Genomic DNA, 12,557 nt, shown 5'->3' with positions numbered 1-12,557 from the left:
TCGGGCCTTGTGTTTCACATGTCTGTTCTAGAGATTCAGCATTTGCTTTGCAGGATGCCAACTTCCTATTTCATTCTTATCTTTGACTTTAAATAACCCAAACAAGAAACGCGGGTGGCCCAAAGAGCAGGGTGGATATCCAGGGAGGGCACAGTGGCTTTTGCTGTTGTGTCTCATTCTAGATTGTGGCTTTCAAACGGCAACACTGCCAAGGCCTGTGCTCAGCCTGACATTTTATCTTGAAATACTTTTGCTGGAGGCGGCCAGGCCTTCAAACAGGAAGGAAGTGTCTGTCGACATTTCAGCAATTAAGAAAGGGAAGGGCTGAAGCAACATTTCCTACTTCAGGGGCCAGCTTGATAAGGATAACATTTTAAGCACAGAGCCAGTAAGACATTTCCTTGTAAACTAAACATGTCTGGACTGACAGCCCGCTTGTTCTTCTGTTAGAGCCAAGAACCTCTGGTCTCCTTTCAAAGCTGGAGTTTGTTTTGCTCTAGCCAACACAGCCAAGTGAGTGCAGAATAGCTCCAGCTATGAAGCCAGCAAAGGAATAAGCATGGCTCATTGTAGACAGAAGCACTTTTGTTGACATTCTCCAAGTATCTCCTCATCTCAAGGCTGGGAGATGAACGGCCCAAAGTCCACTGATTTGAAAGGCAGAAGAAAGAGGCTGAAGATTTAAATCCTAGAGATGACATATAGAAGTATACACACACCACAGGCAGAGTTGGATTCCTGTGTTTATGTTTGGTTTACAATAAAACAATGGTGATGCTTGGATGTAGAGCAGTGATTCTCAACCTTTCTAATGCCGTGACCACATAATACAGTTCCCCATGTTGTGGTGACCCCCAAATGGGTGTGGCCACCAATAAGAGGGAGTAGGACAGCTAGGGAAAAGGGAAAAAAATGGCGGACAGCATGGTTTGGCGACCCCCGTGAAATGGTCATTTGACCCCAAATGGGGTCCCGACCCACAGGTTGAGAACCACTGATGTAGAGGGTCTACCATATAGTTTCCGAATTTCTGGAGAGGAGGAGAAATGACTAGGAAGGAGGAAGAGAATGCATGGCTTTAAGGTGGACCACAAGCGTTTCTACTCACAGCTTCCAGCAGGAGTATTTTTGTGGAGAAGGGAATATTGGAAGTTGAAGTCCATCCATCTTAAAGTTGTCAAGTTTGAAGAGTTTAGCATAGTTTAGTTTGGTTGCATTGAATTTTTCAAATGCTTTGCCTGGTTTAGATTAGTACCATGTGTGAATCCACTCATTCTGGTTTGAGTTACATGTGAACCTGTAACTTTATGAAACTGATGATCCATAATATGGTCTGCGGGATTTTTTTTTGCTTGTTAAATGAACAAAGCTATTGTGGATTGAAAACTGCAACTCTTATAAATGGTTAGGAATTTGAGCAAGCAAATTTCTGCGGGATCATTGGTACTCTCTGAGCTTGGCTGTTTTCTTACAAACAATTCATTACCTAACTTGTTGTTGTTAGTTGCAAAACTGTGTCTGACCCATCGCAACCCCATGGACAACGTTCCTCCAGGCCTTCCTGTCCTCTACCATCTTCTGGGGTCCCTTTAAGCTCACTCCTCCTGCTTCTGTGACTCCATCCAGCCACCTCGTTCTCTGTCGTCCCCTTCTTATATTGCCCTCAATCTTTCCCAGCATCAGGCTCTTCTCCAGTGAGTCCTTCCTTCTCATTAGGTGGCCAAAGTATTTGAATTTCAACTTCAGGATCTGGCCTTCCAAAGAGCAGTCAGAGTTCATCTCCTCTAGGACTGACCGGTTTGATCGCCTTGCAGTCCATGGGACTCGCAGGAGTCTTCTCCAGCACCATAGTTCAAAGGCCTCCATTCTTTGGCGCTCAACCTTTCTTATGGTCCAACTTTCACAGCCATACACTGCAACTGGGGAAACCATGGCCTTGACTATACGCACTTTTGTTGAAAGGGTGATGTCTCTGCTTTTTAGTATGCTGTCTAGATTTGCCATAGCTTTCCTCCCCAGGAAGAAGGAACATCATTAGTGCATGAAGTTGGGTAAAAACATCTACAAGAAAACAACCAAGCTCAGAGACCAAGGACCCCACAGATCAACGCTGAGCTACAAATATTCTCTCCTAAAGCAAATTTCTTTCCTCATTTCTCTTCCTGCTGTCCTCATCTCCACTTCTTCTTTACCTACTGTTCCATAACCTAAACACATTAAAATACATTTCCTGATGTGCATTGAAGGACAAACTAGATTTTTATATACATGCACACGTACATTTAACTGGAAATGGAATAAATTGGTCCTAATGGCACACAATCTTCTGGGACATCTATTCCTTTACCTTCTCAATCCAGGAAAGTTGCTGCAGTCCAAGACGCATGCAGGACAGCAGGTTGGATAACACAGGGAACATCTGGGCAACAGATTTGAGGTCTTATGTATTGTTAACATAAGCATCCATCCTTTATTAATAAATGATTCATAGTAGCCAAGTAGAGGGGGCATAATGGCTCAGTGGTTAAGAGGGTGAGCTTGTCAACTAAGCTGACAGCTCAGGTTCAAGGCCCAAGTGCCATATGATGGAGCAAGCTCCCATTACTTGCCCCAGCTCCTGACCTCCTAGCAGTTCGAAAGCATGCAGATGCGAGTAGATAAACAGGTACCACTTCTGTGGGAAGATAACAGCGTTCCATCTTTGACCGCATGCTCTGTGCTGTGGAATGATGTCATGCTGGCCACATGACCACGGAAAAGTCATCGGACAACGCTGGCTCTTTTGGCTAAGAAATGGAGATGAGCACCACCCCGTAAAGTTGGACACAACTGGACAAGGGAAACCTTTACCTTTACCTTTAGCCACGTAGAAAAAATGGAATATAAGGGGTGAATCAATTAATCAAACTGAGCTCTGTAACATTTTGCTGAATCTACACACCGTAATTATTAAATAAACCCCTATATTTATAAAAACTTCCTCATTTCTGGAAGAATGGAAGATCTGCATTGGGGGCATTCTTCAAGTAACCAACGTTGAGAGACACTGCTCTAGAAAAAGTCATAAAGCCTTCATCAGATCCCTAATGTGAAAAGATCAATGCCTAACAGAAACACCTGTCCAACCACACATTTGGCACTTGCAAACATATTCCTCTGCCAGGCATGACTAACTCATTGCATCTGCCACTTCCTTCCTGCTTTGGATGAGACCAGGACATTGGTTTTTCTTCCCACAGATCATTGAACCTCTAGATGTTGCCAGCGCATCAGAGCTGATCCAACTGAATCTCCATTTAGCCCAGCATCCTGTTTTCAACAATGCCTGGGCAGATCAATCTACTGGGAAGTCAACAACGCCTTCCCTGTTGAATAGGAGAGGGTTGGGGTCAAGCACAAAGAAGGTGCTTCTAGCCACACAGGGTATTGTACATCCAGCCAGATAAAATGGTGGTCTCCATGTTCTGGGTTGCAACTCTGGTCATCCACAACCAGGTGGCCATCAATATCTCAGAAGTATGAGAGCTGCCTTCTAAACTTTCGGAACTGTCCAAGTGCCTTGTCTAGGTCACAACTAGGTTATTGAACAAGCAAAGAAAAAGTGACATCAGACATAATAGCAGAAACTGGGAGTAAGTGCACATAAGATCTCTGAACCGTAACTGCTGGGTTGAAGGCAGACTCCTCCTCCCCTCCTTGCTATCTGCTCCCCACCCATCGATCTTTTTGGTTATCATATTAATGTAATCTCATTGTATCGCTGTTTCATTGTTTATTTTATTGTTCTATTATTTTACTTTTGCTCTGTTTACACTCCTTTCATTTTTTCCTTTTTTTATTATTGCAAGTTGTCTAGAGTAGCCCCAAGGCAAGACAGATGGCAAATAGATTTAATAAATAACCAAATATTTATTAAATATTTTGTTGCTTGCACAAATTCCTTCCGAGTAAACTCCTCTGAAGCTGGTCTTTCTCTCAAACCAGGCTTCGTGGCCCAATTCACTCTCAGTTATGGTACCCCCCCTCCCCTTTAAAACCACCTCAAGAAGCTTGAGGTCTTGCAATACGGGTTAAAACAGGGTTTTTCAAAAACTTGGAAAGTTTGTGTGGTTTTCAGCTCCCAGAATGCTGAAGTTTCAGCCTTCTGGGAGACGAAACTCACATGTCTTAAAGTTGCCCAGTTTGAAAAATACTGTATTAAAATCATTGATTAAGGTTCTGACAAGATTTTGTTACAAAAAGTGGGTCTGGGCTCCCTTTTGTAATTCGTTGTGATTTTAGGTAAGGTGACGAATGCTGCAGTTTTATTTTTTGTTGCTTTGCAGACTGCATTGAAATGGGGTGGTCCATAAATAAAAGTCAGTGTGTAACTCCTACTCCTCCTCTTTGTCATCCTCCCTCCGCCTTCTTCCTTCCTTCCTTCCTTCCTTCCTTCCTTCCTTCCTTCCTTCCTTCCTTCCTTCCTTCCTTCCTTCTTTCCTCCTCCTTCACCTCCTCCCCTCCCTTCTCATCAATTCTCCCCTTTTACTCCCCCCCTCCTCCTCCTCCTCCTCCTTCAAAACAGCATTGACTCCTGGTGACTAGTAATAGTAGTAAAGTTGGAAGGGACCTTGGAGGTCATCTAGTCCAACCCCCTGCTCAGGCAGGAAACCCTATACCATTTCGGACAAATGGCTGTCCAGTCTCTTCTTAAAAACTTCCAGTGTTGGAGCATTTACTGCTTCTGGAGGCAAGCTGTTCCACTGATTAATTGTTCTCACTGTCAGGAAGTTTCTCCTTAGTTTTAGGTTGCTTCTCTCCTTGATTAGTTTCCAACCGTTGCTTCTTGTCCTGCCTTCAGGTGCTTTGGAAAATAGCTTAATTCCCTCTTCTTTATGGCAGCCCCTGAGATATTGGAATACTGCTATCATGTCCCCCCTTGTCCTTCTCTTCGTTAAACTAGACATACCCAATTCTCGCAACCGTTCCTTATATGTTTTAGCCTCCAGTCCCCTAATCATCTTTGTTGCTCTTCTCTGTACTCTTTCTAGAGTCTCAACATATTTTTTACATCGTGGTGACCAAAACTGGATGCAGTATTCCAAGTGTGGCCTTACCAAGGCATTGAAGAGTGGTATTAATACTTCACGTGATCTTGATTCTATCCTCTGTTAATGCAGCCTAGCACTGTGTTGGCCTTTTTGGCAGCTGCAACACACGGCTGGCTCATATTTAGGTGATTGTCTACTAGGACTCCGAGGTCCCTCTCACAGTTACTACTATTGAGCATGGTGCCACCTATGCTTTACTTGTGCATTTGGTTTTTCTTGCCTAAATGTAGAACCTTGCTTTTAGGACTAGTTGGGACTAGTTTGCCATTGCCTCCTTCTTAGGGCTGAGAGAAAGGGACTGGCCCCAGCTGGCTTTGTACTAAGGCTCATAGAACTCTATGAGTTTCTAGCCTGACACCTTAACCCCCCCCCAAATTGCCTCTCCATCGTCCACCTATCTGGTACGTGTTTCTTTCCTTTGTCCAAAGTTCTTGCAAGATTTCCATTCACTGATACATCCACAAAATCCCCAATGCCGTGAGGCACATTCACTCTATGCTAAGAGCAACTTGCTCAGACACTGCTGAATCAGCTTCAGCTAGAATGCATTTCTGATATATTTTTGTATTTATTGTACACAGGAAAAATTAAGGTTATTAGGCTAACTAAGGAAGATTTTTTTTTTAATTCTTAATGAGGCTAGAGCTGTCAGCTTCATCTCTCTTTTGGCCCCCTCTTCTCTTACCAGTAATAAAAACCCCGGAAAAATCAGGGAAAAAATGCAACCTTTTTAAAGCTGCTTCAGAACAGAAGCCTGTTGGTTTCGCATTTTTAGCAAAAAGGAAAATGAGCAGTCTTGTTTTCCCATAAAATCATGATATGGTTTCATTTTAAAAATAAGTGTGAATTTACATATGTAACTGAAAGAAAAATTAAACATGTATTTTGAGATTAAAAATGGAAAACACTGCTTCTTTTTCTTGCACTACAATTTTTGTGCACAAATTTGTATTTTGGCATACTTGTTAGCCATCTGGCCTAAATGTGCAGCGTTTGCAGGCGATAACCTCTTTTTCTGTATTATTTTAATGATGGCGCAAACTTTTTTGTGCCGACTTTTCCCCTACAATGCATGATTGCTTTGACTGACAAAGGGCATGGCGAAATCCAGAGGAGCACAGATGTGAAAGGACAATCTGTTCCAGTGTGCTTTTTGGTTCAAAAATGCAGAATTGGGTAGCTTGGAACTTGAATGAGAAATACAGTAGATACATTTTCTTCTTAGCCCTACAGTGAAGAATAATGTCGCAATAGAAGGGAGCTCCTGTTACTTTAAGCAAATTGCACACATTTCTCAACCTTGACAATTTTAAGGCATATGGACTTCAACTCTCAGAATTCCACAGCCAGCACTTAGATGGTTTTATTTGTCTTCTCTTTTTTCCTAGGTGTAAATGTGAATGCATTTATCCATGAATATGTCACTTTGCTCATAATAACATTTTTCCTTAGAGCAGCAGCTCCCAACCTTTTCTACACCCGGCTTCTGATATATTCTCACACCCCTTACAAAAATTCAAAATAACGGCAACGAATTATGCATATACACTATAATTTTGACAACCCAAGTTTTCACACCCCCCTGGAATATCATCTCGCACCCCCAGTTGGGAACCCCTGCCTTAGAGGAAGCTTCTCCAGTGTCGATGGCCAAAGTTTTGCGGTAATGCCACTGGGGTGGGTGTGGGTTGTTCAAACTCCGATTTCCAGAGCTGCTTCCCTTACTTGCTCATCCCAAAAATACTTTTTAGTTCTGGAGAAAAGGAAACTGTGCTTGGATTGAGTCCAGGGCTCAATGCTCAAGAGCTGTGGTGAACAAAGAAATGAATGAGATTAAATGTGCCCACCCACCCCCCAGAACATCTTGGGGAAAAAAATCAGATTATCACTATGGAAAACCGATGCTTTCCACAGCATCAATTTCAAGACTTAGGAGGAGAGGGGGCCCAGCTTCCTAGGCAAACTTACCCCACATTTGTTGTTGTTATTGCGAAGTCATGTCTGTCTCATCGCAACCCCATGGACAATGTTCCTTCCTGTCCTCTACCATCTTCTGGAGTCCATTGAAGCTCACGGCTCCTGCTTCTGTGACTCCATCCAGCCACCTCCTTCTCTGTCCTCCCCTTCTTCTCTTGCCCTCCATCTTTCCCAGCATCAGGCTCTTCTCCAGTGAGTCCTTCCTTCTCATTAGGTGGCCAAAGTACTTGAGTTTCAACTTCAGGATCTGGCCTTCTAAAGAGCAGTCAGGGTTGATCTCCTCTAGGATATGCACAGTCTAATCTTTGAGATGTTTCAAACTTTTGCTTGTTTTCTGTTATTCAGCTGCTCCAATGTCACATCTAAAAGGAAGAGGCACAACTAGCAAGGTCTTTGTTTTACGGCAAGCTCTTCCACCTTTGGCAGAAATTACACCTGATTCATTGCAGTGTCAGAAACCTGAGCCCTGATGGTTCTCAGTTAGACTCGGTCAGACTTTTGACTGGAAGTCAACTCAGGTAATACAATCTGTGTCATACAAGCCGCCTCTTTTCAGCCGAAGATGAATGGCACTTTTTGTCAGTGAACATATACAGGTGCCACAGAGGAGACAGCAATGTGGAATCCCCAGTTATTATTTTTTTCGTAGGAATCACTTCAGCTTTTTCCCTTTTTCTTGGTTCATCCAAGAATGTTCTGCCAAAGGAAACTTGGGAATTCTGGGAAGTGAAAGAGACAGGTGGAGGGAGAAAGCTTGGGTATACAGATGTTGAATGGATGTCTGTGGAGATTCTAAATCAGCTAGGTCATGGTGTCCCAAAGATGTTTTTCCAAAAGGCAACTGGCTTTTCTTGTTTTTTTTTGTTTGAAAATGTTTTGCTTCTCCAATTCTAACATATGAACCTAACACTCCCTTAGAACTTAGAAACAACCAAGAAAGTTGAGTTGCCTTTTGGAAAAGCACCTTTGAGATAAATTGGATGGAGTCACACTTAGAGCTTATTGAAATATGTCACTGCCATAATGAATTAGGAAAAGAGGCTTTATACCATCATGGAAGAAGGTGGCACACATAATAATAATAATAATAATAATAATAATAATAATAATAATAATAATAAAGAACTGGAGAAGATAACAAAATACAAAGACCTACAAATAGAAATAGAAAGACTGTGGCAAAAGCAAGCAAGGGTAGTACCAATAGTCATAGGCTCCTTGGGTGCAATCCCAAAACAACTGGAGCACCACTTGAACACCATTGGCATTGACAAATTCGCTATTAGTCAATTGCAAAAGGCCGCCTTATTAGGAACTGCTTCCATCCTGCAACGATATCTGTAATACCATCAAACATCCACATCTGCCTATCCCAGGTCCTGGGTAAGGACTCGATAGGTAGACAAAATGCCAAATCCAGTCTGAACATCTGGCTGACTGTGCGATGATCAATAATAATAATAATAATAATAATAATAGTTGGAAGGGACCTTGGAAGTCATCTAGTCCAACCCCCTGCTCAGGCAGGAAACCCTACATTATTTCGGACAAATGGCTGTCCAGTCTCTTCTTAAAAACTTCCAGTGTTGGAGCATTCACAGCTTCTGGAGGCAGGTTGTTCCACTGGTTAATTGTTCTGACTGTTAGGAAGTTTCTCCTTAGTTCTAGGTTGCTTCTCTCTTTGGTTAGTTTCCATCCGTTGCATCTTGTCCTGCCTTCAGGCGCTTTGGAGAATAGCTTGACTCCCTCTTCTTTGTGGCAGCTCCTGAGATATTGGAACACTGCTATCATGTCCCCCCTCGTCCTTCTCTTCGTTAAACTAGACATACCCAATTCCAGCAACCGTTCCTTATATGTTTTAGACAAGGTCACAAGGATGTAGCGAGATCCGTCTGCTGTTAAGCTTTGGCTATAAGACTCAGATCTGGGGATCTGTTTTGAAGCCCTTGGAATGAGGGACAGATAGAAAGTCTAAATCAGTGGTCCCCAACCGTGCAACTTTAAGATGTGTGGACTTCAACTCCCAGAATCCCCCAGTCAGCACGCTGGGAGCTGAAGTCCAGGGATCTTATAAGTTGTCCTAGCGTCCCAGCCATGAGGCTTGCCAGGGCTCTGCGGAGGAGGCATCATGCCTTTTGCCATTTGTTTCTGATCAAGAGCACATGGGATCATTTAGCTCTGCTCCGAGAGCCGAATTCTGGGCACAGGCTCCCTCGTCTGCCATAAAGCTACTTGTCAGAAGAGACATTTAATTTGCTTAATGTGCTTTGGGATGCTTATATTCTTCTTCCAAGGGCTGCTTTTGACCCACAAGTAAAGAATACCAAAGGATGGGAACAAACAGGGAAAGCTGGCAGATTTGCCATAAGCCCCAGAAGGCAGGGGGTGTGTGTGTGTTTGTGTGTGTTGGCAATGATTTATAGCAAATCCTGTTTTCCGTGAGAGAAGGGTGTAAACACATAGCTAGAAGTAAAAGAAAGTTTCTCTTATGCCATCACTCTGCTGAACTCCTAATTCTCTCAGTTCTAATATCTATGTATATTAACTCATATAGTGTGGCTGTAGTAGTATTATTTATCCTGTTTATTACCTTCTTTTCTTCCCCCTTTTATTGTTGTTATTATTGTTACTATGGTTCATCACATGTTCAAACTGGATTTGACATTATTATTACTATTCTCTGTTGCTTTGCATGTATACTGAGAGCTTCTGCAACCAAGACAAATTCCTTGCGTGTCTAATAACAGTTGGCCAAATAAAGAATTCTCTTCTCTTCTCTTTTCTCTTCTCTTCTCTTCTCGTCCCTTCCCTTCCATATTCTATTCTATTCTATTCTATTCTATTCTATTCTATTCTATTCTATTCTATTCTATTCTATTCTATTCTATTCTACTCTACTCTAATTTCTATTGTTATTTCTATCATTTCTATTCTATTCTATTCCCATTCCATTTTAGCAAATCAATGTTTGGAGACATCTCTGTATGTTCTTTCGTTGCTCTTGATCTTGCTCTGATACTGGCAGCAGACTTAGTTTGCAAATAGAAATATCAACAAGGGGAGCTTGCGTCAGTAAGGCCCCATCAGCTTGACATCTCATAAATTGAAGGACCCTATTCTTGACATATTCTTCAGTAGCTCGCCTTTGCCTATGTACTAAGTGGGCTTGTCGATGGTGATTCTCAGTCATCCAGGTCATGGTTGTCCCAAAGATACTTTTTTCACGAGGCAACGGGACTTTCTTGTTTTTCTTTGAAGATGTTTCGCTTCTCATCCAAGCTGAAGAAGCTTCTTAGATGAGAAGCGAAACATCTTCAAAGAAAAACCAGAAAGTCCAGTTGCTTCATGAAAAAAGCACCTTTGGGACTAATTGGGTTTATTATTCCCAACTGTCTCTTCCTACAGCAGTTCTGAAGAGCCCATATGAGCTGAGATTGTGTGTTCCTGTATACAAGGGGTCATTGAAACCACAGTTCCTATTCTGTTATATTGTACCATTTATAAGGATTCACAGACCCATTTTATAACACGTTAAAGAGTCCGGAAATTCTAATCTCTTATGTACAATAGCTGTTACTGTCGAATCACTATGATATGGTGTCCTTGAACAAAGGTAAATTTTGCTATACTGTCTGCAAAAACTAGGGAAGACTTTGGCTGCCCATTGATGATGTCACCACTATCTGTAATACACTGTCTTGTTCAGTTTTGTTTTGTTTTATTTCAATGCTTTAATTTTTAATCCTGGGTTGTGACCTTCATAAAAGATTGATTATTCCCAAAAGGAAAGGGGGAAAAAGAGCTTTGCTTGTTCACTTGATGGCAGTTCAGCTTCCATTTTGTTTTCTATGGGAGTTGTTGATCTAGAGGGGAGACACGGCGCTCTTCAAACTTTTAGAAAGCCCTGTTAACATTCAGTAAGCTCTATTGTATTGTTGTGTTCTTTTTAATATTGTAAGCTGCCTAGAATCACTTCATAGTGAGATGGGAGGCAAACAGATTTAATAAATAAAAAAATGTAATAAATAAAAAAAATAAATAACACCTCTGAGACCTGCTTCCAACTGTACATCCAGAATGGACAACTGAAACATGGTTTGTAATTTAACGTGTCTGAAAGCAACCAGTCATCTTTTAATAAACAATGGTTAAACAAATCATGGACTAGCACCATGAAAAGAAAAGGAAAAACAAGTTGGCAATTGTTTTGAACTTTGTAAGTCTGTGAAACACCTTCTCTTGTAATTCTGTCCAAGTCTGATGGAATGGAATATTGCATCCAGTTTTGGTCACCACATTACAAAAAAAAAAAATGTTGAGACTTTGGAAAAAATGCAAGAAAGAGCAGCTAAGATCATTAAAGGCCTGGAGACTAGAACATATGAAGAACGGTTGCAAGAATTGGGTTTGGCCAGTCTGGAGAAAAGAAGGACTAGGGGGGACATGATAGCAGTATTCCAGTATTTGAGAGGCGGCCACAAGAAGGAGGGGGTCACTTTATTTTCCATAGCACCAGAAGGCAAGACGAGAAACAATGGATGGAAATTCATCAAGGAGAGAAGCAACCTGGAATTAAGGAGAAACTTCCTGACAGCGAGGACAATTAACCAATGGAACAGCTTGCCTTCAGACATTGTGGGCGCTTTATCACTCGAGGTTTTTAAGAAGAGACTGGACAGCCACTTGTCTGAAATGATATAGGGTCTCCTGCTTGAGCAAGGGGCTGGACTAGAAGACCTCCAAGATCCCTTCCAGCTCTATTCTGATTCTGATGTATGTTTGCCTGGGGAGAAGACTGTAAGTTAGGAGAAGGTATTGCTCCCAGCAGTGGCAAGTAGCCATCAAAGAGCCTGTATAATTGGGTAACCTTTTTTACAACCTTTGCTGAAACCAAGGTTAATAGCAGCTGGTTCACTGGGCTCTTGTGAATTTTTAGCAACAACAGTCAAGCTGAACTCCTGATAACTTTATGAACATCTCCTTGTTCCAGATTTGGCTTACAAGTAGTTTGCAGTTGACTTTTTGGAGGACTGTCTTTGAATTTCCTAGCCGAGCCTATAGCTCTGGGATTTCTTGGTGTTTCAGCCAAGGCAGGATATAAATCTAATAATAAACCAACCAACCGAGCAAATTCTACTATGAAGCTGTTCATACCCTACATACAATGTAAATTGTACCTTTTGGCGAGTTGTCCAGGATAAAACTGATATTCAATCAAACTATACAAATTTAGGCCCATGAAACTGAACTAAAATGTAAGCGGTGTGCTTTTGGCTTAGTGTGTTATGTTAACACAACCAGAAATCCCCCCCCCCCCAACTCTTTTCCAGTTTCAATCACGAGCTACTCCTATAGTCACAAAAAAGTTACTACCTTGATTGTCAAAAGTGGAAGGTCTCTGCTTCCTCAACCCACTCAAAAGCTGCTCTCAACAATTCTGTGTCGTAATTCAATACTACAATTTTCTCATAGGAAGTTCACCCAGTGGTA

This window comes from Crotalus tigris, unplaced genomic scaffold (genome assembly GCF_016545835.1).
Source record: "Crotalus tigris isolate CLP2741 ecotype Arizona unplaced genomic scaffold, ASM1654583v1 scf7180000018517.1768243, whole genome shotgun sequence".
In the NCBI taxonomy this organism is placed as follows: domain Eukaryota; kingdom Metazoa; phylum Chordata; class Lepidosauria; order Squamata; family Viperidae; genus Crotalus; species Crotalus tigris.
The sequence above is the reverse complement of the archived record's forward strand: the minus strand, read 5'-3'. Positions refer to the sequence as shown.